The sequence below is a fragment of the Marmota marmota genome, unplaced genomic scaffold, assembly GCF_001458135.2.
Source record: "Marmota marmota marmota unplaced genomic scaffold, marMar, whole genome shotgun sequence".
NCBI classification, from domain to species: Eukaryota; Metazoa; Chordata; class Mammalia; order Rodentia; family Sciuridae; genus Marmota; species Marmota marmota.
In genome coordinates this window covers 16,092,508-16,101,164 of record NW_026000048.1, presented here as the reverse complement: position 1 = coordinate 16,101,164, position 8,657 = coordinate 16,092,508, and the positions used below count along the sequence as shown (strand labels likewise).

The 8,657-nt window shown below is 36.4% G+C and overlaps 1 non-coding gene across 1 annotated transcript; it reads left to right on the top strand.

Annotated features, from left to right (window-relative positions):
• On the top strand, window positions 1-103 carry LOC125619599. The gene has a single exon (XR_007351138.1). It is a non-coding gene; the product is annotated as a small nucleolar RNA U13 (small nucleolar RNA).
• Window positions 104-8,657: the final 8,554 nt, after the last annotated feature.

The window sequence follows — 8,657 nt, the reverse complement described above, 5'->3', positions numbered from 1 at the left end:
ATTTTCCTGGCTCATAAGCATGATGATTGGGTGTTTGCAATGTTGTGTGCGATATGCCTTCTCTAAACCTTGTTTTCAAGTTTTGGCACATACCTGTCTGATGTTAAAAAAATTTAAAAAACAAAAGAATAATATTTATAAAACTGATTAGACAGTTTGACATATGCCCTCAGTAGTCCCTATGTGAAACAATCATGAGCTGCCTCCTACAAGGGAGGAATCCTGAGAAAATGGTAGGAATCCCATAACTTGGAGGGGTTGGCAGGGGACATGCTGGGCCTTTCCCATGTCCTGTGCACTGTTCTTGTCCAACATACTGCAAATGACTGAGGTTTAAATGTGCCCAGTTAAGTGGATTCACAGATCAGACCATCTGGTTTGAACTAAGTTATAATTAACCCTCACAAAACAAACAAGTGCTTAAAAGGATGCCTGCAAAGAAACCACAGTCTGAAGTTACTACTATAAACAAGCAGCAGTTAACAAAGACCTTCCAGAGCCAAGGCAGAGTTGACCCCTCCCCCTTTCCCCTCTCCCCTCTCCCCTCCCCCGTGCGTTCTTTCCATCAGTTTAACTATGAGGGGAAGGTGTCATAAGATAGGACAAGAATTGTTCAAAACCAGTTGAAATAAATAGGAAGACTTATTTTAAAACATGGGCTTCCATCCATTTTTATTACTGATAAACTGTCCCCAAGTGTATACTATGCCTCGAGGTATTAGCTGAGGAAGGCCAGAAACTGTTGAAATGGGAAAGTCATCCAAAATCTCATCACTCAAGGCCTGAAGACAAACATAATAACCAACCTTGTGCATTACTAAACTATCAAATTTAGTGCTTCACAAAATTGTATTAATTTTATGATTAATGTACAGGACAGGAACTTCTTGCTAGATTCATTAATGGCAAAATGCCCTCTAACAAAAAACAAATAAACAAACAAACAAAAACCCATATGCCACTAATGAAAGACTTGTTATTCCTACCGAGGTCAAGATGGCTGAAGGTGCACAAAAAACATGAAATCATATTCACATGAATTCCTTTGTCAGCAAATATTCATTGGCAGATGCACAGAAAACACTGGTCAATATTTCAAGATTCAAGAAGAGAATGAGTTACACAGCACAGGAAGTTTACTTTATAGCTGCATCAGAATAAAGATGAATCTAACTTTGCTTTGGCATTTGCTAAATTACTTGCTATCTTTTAAGAATGACTGTGTGGTTGAGAGGAAAGCAGACAGAGCACAAGTCCTTTAAAAAGTGGTTTAATTTAAAAGATGAGTCATGCGCTTTTCCTTTACAAATTGGTGAATCTTGGCAGGGGTCAGAGGTGCCATTCGGCACTATGCTACCTAGCAGCAAAAAAATAAACACCTAAGCTTCCTTTCAGAGTCAAAGGTGAGAATTAAACAAAGTAAGAAAGTAACTGCTTTTTAAGAGAATCCAAAGCTTTGAAAACAGTGGTCAAAAAACAGATATTTGGAAATGTTTCCACTTGTGTGATCTGGTTGCCAAAACAATATGACTGGGTCACTTATGAGAACTCACATCAGCACACTCAAAAACAAGTGTTCAACCCAGTTAGAAACATGGCCAGAGAGTTTCAATCCATTTGTTAATGGGTTTTGAATACTTTGTTAAAGGTTTAAAAATGCAAACATCTTCCAGAATCCTTTGAAGTTTTCAGGAAAAATAAAATTTTGCCATCTGAAAGTGAACTAAAACTTTCATAAAGCCAGGGGGATGGTTCGAGAATAGTATGCTGATTTCCTACATGTGGCCAGTGATACTATTCTTCCTTTTGTATTTACAAATCTTTGTGAGGTATATTTTTCAACAATCAGAGCCTTAAAACCGAGAATAAAAAATGTGCAAAACTTGGGCTGGGGTGATGGTTCATTGGCAGAGCACTTGCCTTGCACATGTGAGGAACTGGGTTCAGTCTTTAGAACCGTATAAAAATAAACAAACAAAATGAAGACATTGTGTCCATGTATAACTAAAAATTTTTTTTTAAATGTGCAAAACTTAGAGCGAGGCTTTAAAAATGAATATTAAAAAAATTTTCTAAAATATCAAAAATTACGTTGTTCTCACTAAAAATTAATCTTAAGAGCGAGAGAATTTTCATAGTGTTGAAAATATTTTAAAAATGTCACCTGGCTTTTTTAGATTTTATATGCTGTAAAATGAATACAACATTAATATTTATCCATGAATAAAATATATAACTCACATGCATGTCACTATGCTCAGCTTTCACATACACACAGCTATGTAGGTGATAAAAAAAACCAAAAAACAAAAACAACTTGGAGTCTATTGTTCTAGGAAGATTCTCCACAATACAGATATTATTACCCATCTATACCCCTGGGCTGGGAATAGGATATTTGGCTGTGGGGCTTGGGGAATTTGAAAACTCCCTAGGTATTCCTGATACAATGCTTTCCTCCTCTGGGTGCTGAGGAAGTACCTCGGAGAAAGAAAGTGATCCCCTCATGCTCCTGTTGACCGTCCACACTCAGTCATCGCAGCATCACCATTTAAAAGATGGCTCAAAAACTTTCACATAGACATGGTTTTTCCCCCTTATAACAATGAAGTAATATTACTCTCACTAAACAGAGACACAAAGTGAAGTTACTCTCTCAGCAGAGAGAGAATAAATGGCTTTCTCAGGTCATGAGAAGAAAATGTACAAATGGATTCCCTTCGGATAAGCCCCATACTTCCACCCACCTCACATCCACAAAGAAATCTGGAGTCCAACACTGGACCCTAGGGCCCTTTCTACGTGGACCTTAGAGTCCTCAAGCAGGTGCTGTATAGAGTTTCCTCTGTGAATGTTTCCATGATATTTTTCAAGGAAGCGAAGGAACAGCTAAGTCTCCTTCAGTGGGCTTGTGGAAGGATGCATTTGATGAGTTTGCAAAAACTTTTTGACAGTTTGGGATATAAATTGATACCAGGCTAGACACAGTGGCACATGCCTGTATTACCAGTGATTCCAGAGGTTGAGGCAGGAGAATCCCAAGTTTGAGGCCAGTTTCTGCAATTTTGTGAAACCATTAGCAACTTAAACTAAAAAAAATTAAAAAGGGCAGGAGAAAAAACTCAGTTGTAAAGCACTTGTGGGTTCAATCCCTAGCACCAAAAACAAACAAACAAAACCAAAACCCCCCCAAATCCCAATATCAAGGAGTTGGGAAAGGAGGTGTGTAGCTCAGTGGTAGAGTACATACTTAACACCAAAACAAAACACCTAAAATAGATATTAAATAATTGCAGGGATTAATACTTTCAGTATCTAAATTTCAATTTTCTATTATAATTTCTCCTTCCTCAATTTCTAAAACACACTCTGTTCAGAAACTTCTGAATCTAAAAAGTCAATGACCAAGAGTTTTATAGGTCTGTGTTTTATATTTAGGCATGTGATCCATTCTGAGCTAATTTTCGTTAGGGTTGTAAGATCTCTGTCTCGATTAATTTTGTTGATTATAAATGTCCAGTTCTTCAATGGACATTGAGGCCTACATTTTAACAAAAAGTGGTAATCATTTACTTATTTAACAAGGAGTCCACTGGTCCTGAACGGAATAGGTGATCCGTAAAACTAAATGAAGTATAAATTAGCCATTTCCAAAGGAAACTAACACTGTTCACTTGAAAATAAAAAAAAAATCACCAGTTGCTTCTTGGGGAAAAACAAAACAAAACAAAAACTTCTGAGCTTAGAGCTTTCCTATCCGATATGCTATATTAGTCATATTTCCCTGGTGAGTTACATTCTTTAGCCCCAAAGACTATTTTAAGCATGAGTAAATGCATTGAAAGAAAGCAAGCCAAGAGGCAACCCAAGCTTTGTCTAAAAAAGAAATAATTGTTTAGCAAACAATATTCCAAAGCTATTGTATTCAGAATAAAAGGATATTGTTTATAAGGCACGCCAGACTACATTTCTTATATAATTTTCTTTTGTCACTGAAAATGTTTCTGAAAATTGAGGATAAACTACCCTGTTCAGCAAATTGTTATAAGACTTTTCAGCTTAGGTTTTAGCATACCTACCCCTTATCTCATCACACTGAACTGTAGAACACCACTTCTTCTTAGCATACAAATTTATTTCATGTTTTAATGCAAAGTTCAGGGATATGGTTTTAAAAAAATCATTAGCTTCATCAATTTCTTTTTCATGATTGGAAATCGGTTTTTTGTTGTTTGTTTTTTGTTGGTACTGGGGATTGAACACAGGATTGCTTTATACTGAGCTACATTCCCAGAACTTTTTATTATTTATTTTGAGACAAGATCTTGCCAAGTTGCCTAGGCTGGCCTTAACTTGTGATCCTCCTGACTCAGCCTCCCTAGTCACTAGAATTATAGGCGAATGCCACCAGACCCAGCTGGAAAAAGAATATCTGTAACTGTTTGTTTATTTTGTACCAGAATTTGAACCCAGGAGTGCTTATTCACTAAGCCACATCCTTAGCCCTTTTTTGTTTGTTTTGTTTTGTTTTCAAAACAAAAATGGCTTGATAAATTGCTAAAGCTGACCTCGAACTGTAATCCTCTGGAGTTGCTGGGATTACAGGTGAGCACCGCCATACCTGGCTGAACCCTTTATTTAGATGCAAGTATATTCACAAATTACGTATTTAAGTGCTTTACAAATAATAACATTTTTTAATCTGGTTAAAAAATAACTGTCACAGTTTCATGATTAATTAATTTTCAAAAACATGTCATGGCAATTAACATATAGCTCTTATCCACAAATACTCCTGTTCTCAAACTGTCAAAAGAACAAAAATGCTTCTGTTTGTATTCATTATTTTAGGAAAAAGAGCACTTGCCATCTCATGAGGTTGCATAAATAATTCTCTCTTCTCCCCACCTCCTCCCACACCATTCTATGTACTCTATCAACTATAAAAATAGATGAGCAAAATAAACCAGAGATCTAGAAGACAGAGAATCCTAATTCTTAATTAGATCAACTGACATAATTTTTCATTCTCCATATACTATGAACACATACAGGCAGTTCTCATTAGATTTTAAATTCGGGAACCTCTAAAAGTTTGAACCATACTCTTAGCTGGTACAAAATACCCTAGTTTTCCTTTTGTCATGATATTTCAACTACCTTTTGGAACTTTTTCTGAATCACAGCAGGCTGCTCATTTCCATCAATTAACCCAATTCCAACATTTGCAATCCAACATTACAGATAAATTCCTAGGAACAACACACAACTGCCCTAAGTGGTCTTTCCAAGGTTCTGAGGTAAATGTGCAGATCTTAACAGTGCCTTTGTTTCCTTAAAGGTTTCCCATGAATGCCTGTCTCTTTTACCTAAACTCCAGGCAACCAAAGGTGACAGCATCAACTTTCCCTGCTCATCAAGGATGTGAAATCTAATGCTTGAAATAAACTTGCATTTGTTAAACCAGAAATCTAATATGTAAAGAAAGATAAGGAAAGCCTCTCACTGTGGCTTTGTAAAACCTGCCTTGACACGCGACAAATGACACTTTTCTTTGCTGCCATCTAACTATTCGATAGTTTTGCCTGTGTGAATTTAAGAATTCCCATGATATTTAGTGACAGCAATTATTTGAGGATTGTAATGATTTCTCATGTAAAGATAGTCTAAGGAAAATGCAAGAATAGAAGCATCATTAGCTGTAACAGCAGGATAAAGCAAAATTTTTCATAATGAGAGAAAAGTGGGCCTACAGATGTCTTTTTTCTCTGAAGGTGGGGACAGATCTATTCATCTTTCTATGTTCCTGCTCATCTCCAGGGACAAACTACAAAAAAGAGTTGCTGAAAAAAATTTTAATTACTTCTTTCACTTATAAACTACAAAAGTGACTTTACTATTACATCTAGCAAAGATCAACCTGGATACTCATATTGATCTCTCAGAAAACCAAAAACTACAATGTCAATGATTAAATTCCTATTTCCCCAGTATGTAGAGTTTGTTCTGCTTAAATGCAAGACAACTTATAAAAATTATTTTAGTTGCATAAAATAAATGAAATAAAGTATTTATCAAACACTAATTCTATCAGCATAGTAATTCTCGGGGAAGGTTTATTATTATACATTTATATAGTATTTTTAATTTAAAAAGATATTCACGGCCATTACTGGGATGATCTTTTTAATATTATAAACCTTTGTCACCATCTGCAGGTCTGGGAATTCATAGAAAAATGATAAATGCTTTAAAAAGTTACTGTATACTAAGGAAACAGTAGTTCTCCATATTAATTATTAATCAAACATTAATCAAAACAACAGACAACTTCCTCTCTTACTGCCATACAGTCTGTTGACAGCTGATCAAACAAAGCAGAACACTTACCAGAACTTGGGTTAATAATGCTGAAGGATGTGTTCAGCCTTGATATACAAGTACCTTTAAATTTAGCAAACTCTAAACATAGACTATTGAAATCTTGAAAAAGACAACAGCAATTAACAGTATGTTTTATTTACTATTTTACTTACCTCTGGTTAAATTAACTACTTGCATTCTTCAAAAATGTGGATGCATAAACAGGTCCCTGGACCTACAGTTATTCTAAAACAACTGCAGTTATACCCCGACTGGTGTAGGATGCTAGAAGACGATAACATTTTTTATTTTGAGGAAAGCAATCTCTCCACTGAGTCAATTATAAAATCAGGTTATCCATTTATAAAAATACAAATTCTATATTATATTTCAAAAACTGAGTGACTTTTAAATAATACTTGGAGATAAGTTTAAAATACAAAAACTAAACTACCCAAAATTAAATTTCAAGAGGTTTACTACTTTGACTGAGCTAGGTATAACCTTATCAGAGCTTTAGGAAATGTCATTTCCAAATTTGATGATACAGTTAACTTCAGTCTCCCTAGTGTTCTTCTTTTTGAATACTCTAGGAGGAATATACTTCCTAATTCGAAGTAGTCAAGGACAACAGAGTCCATAGTTATTTATGACAATAAATGTGTTCAATTCTAAAGGAGGCAGAGGGTAGGGGGCAGGGAGCCTTCCTTTCTAAAAGTTTTTTTTTTTTTCCTTCAAAATAGATTAACAAATGATATGTAAACTTCACTAGCTAATGGAAAAAAACAAAGAGATGTTATATTAGTGGCTGACAACACAACTTGCATTATCTACTTGATACTCTGTGTGTGTGGTCAGCGGGCTCCACCTGGCTACAAACCTGTGTCTATAAGGACATATTTCCAACTGTCATCTTGTTTGATATGAAGTTGTCAGTGTTACCATGCCACTTCCTCTACCCAATTTTTTTTAATGTTTATTTATTTATTTATTTTTAAGTTTTCGGTGGACACATCTTTGTATGTGGTGCTGAGGATCGAACCCGGGCTGCACGCATGCCAGGCGAGCGCGCTACTGCTTGAGCCATATCCCCAGCCCCCCTCTACCCAATTTTTAATTCCAACAATGACTTACACTACCTCCAATGATCACAATAAGTTTCTCCCTGTGGTTTACACTCTTTGCTCTGACCTTAGGGCACAGAACACTGAGATGGAGAGTCTGGATTGTGTTTATTATATACTATAGATGTTATAATGATTGTTTAAAATGCCCTACTTTGTAGATAGTTAGAAAGTGTTTAAATAGTTAGATATTAAGATACAGAATTATTGAATGGCTGTTAAAATATGACTGGACAGAAATGATCCTTATAACATATGCAATGGAGATTTGGCAACAAAAACTGCTTCCCCTTGTCGGTGTGAATCCACCAACTCAGCAGCTTCTAGAACTGTTGTGTTTGTTAGCTTTACAGCAATGACCCTACTGTTCTGTTTTGGGACATTAGCAAATATATGATTATCAGCAAAACACTAGAATGAGCCACAGAGAATAAGAAAAAAACAAAAACAAAAAAAGACCCTCATGTTTTGTAAGTCTTGGTTTCAGGAACCCCATACCCACCTAAAGCTCAGAAAGAATATGCAAATTTGAGGTATGACTACAAAGTAGCTGGGGTCTGAGTCTTTTCACTTTTCATTGCCCTCCATCCCAATTAAGCCAGCAAACTCAGGCGCCTAAGTTTGGATACACCAACTCTCTTTTTCTTCCTACAAGAGTAAATGCTAATGGATAGTAATGTGGAAATGGGGGGTGAGGAAGGTGGGAAAGAACTGCAACAACAGCCTCACACATTGGGATCAAGTCGTGCACACTGCCCAGAAAGCAGCACAGTATGGCCACAGTACACCAACGCACCGTAAGTCAATAAACAGACTCTATGCTTCACAAAGATTCCCTCTTCTAAATAATTTCTAAAAGTAAATAATAATAATGGGTTGTGACTGTTCTGGCCTTAATGTTTGTGCCCCCTCAAATTCATATTGTAGAAACCCTAACTGCCAATGTGCCTTTATTTGGGGATGGAACTTTTAGGAGGTTTGAGGTTAAATGAGGACATCAGAGTTGGGGCCCAGCATCCTTAAGAGGAAGAGACACCAGAGAGCTCACTGTCCCCTTTACCTCCACCCCTGCAAACCTATGTAAGGACACAGCCACATGAAAGGTTATGTGAGCATACAGCCAGAGGTGGCCATCTACAAGCCAGGGAGAGAGGCCTCATCAGAATCTTG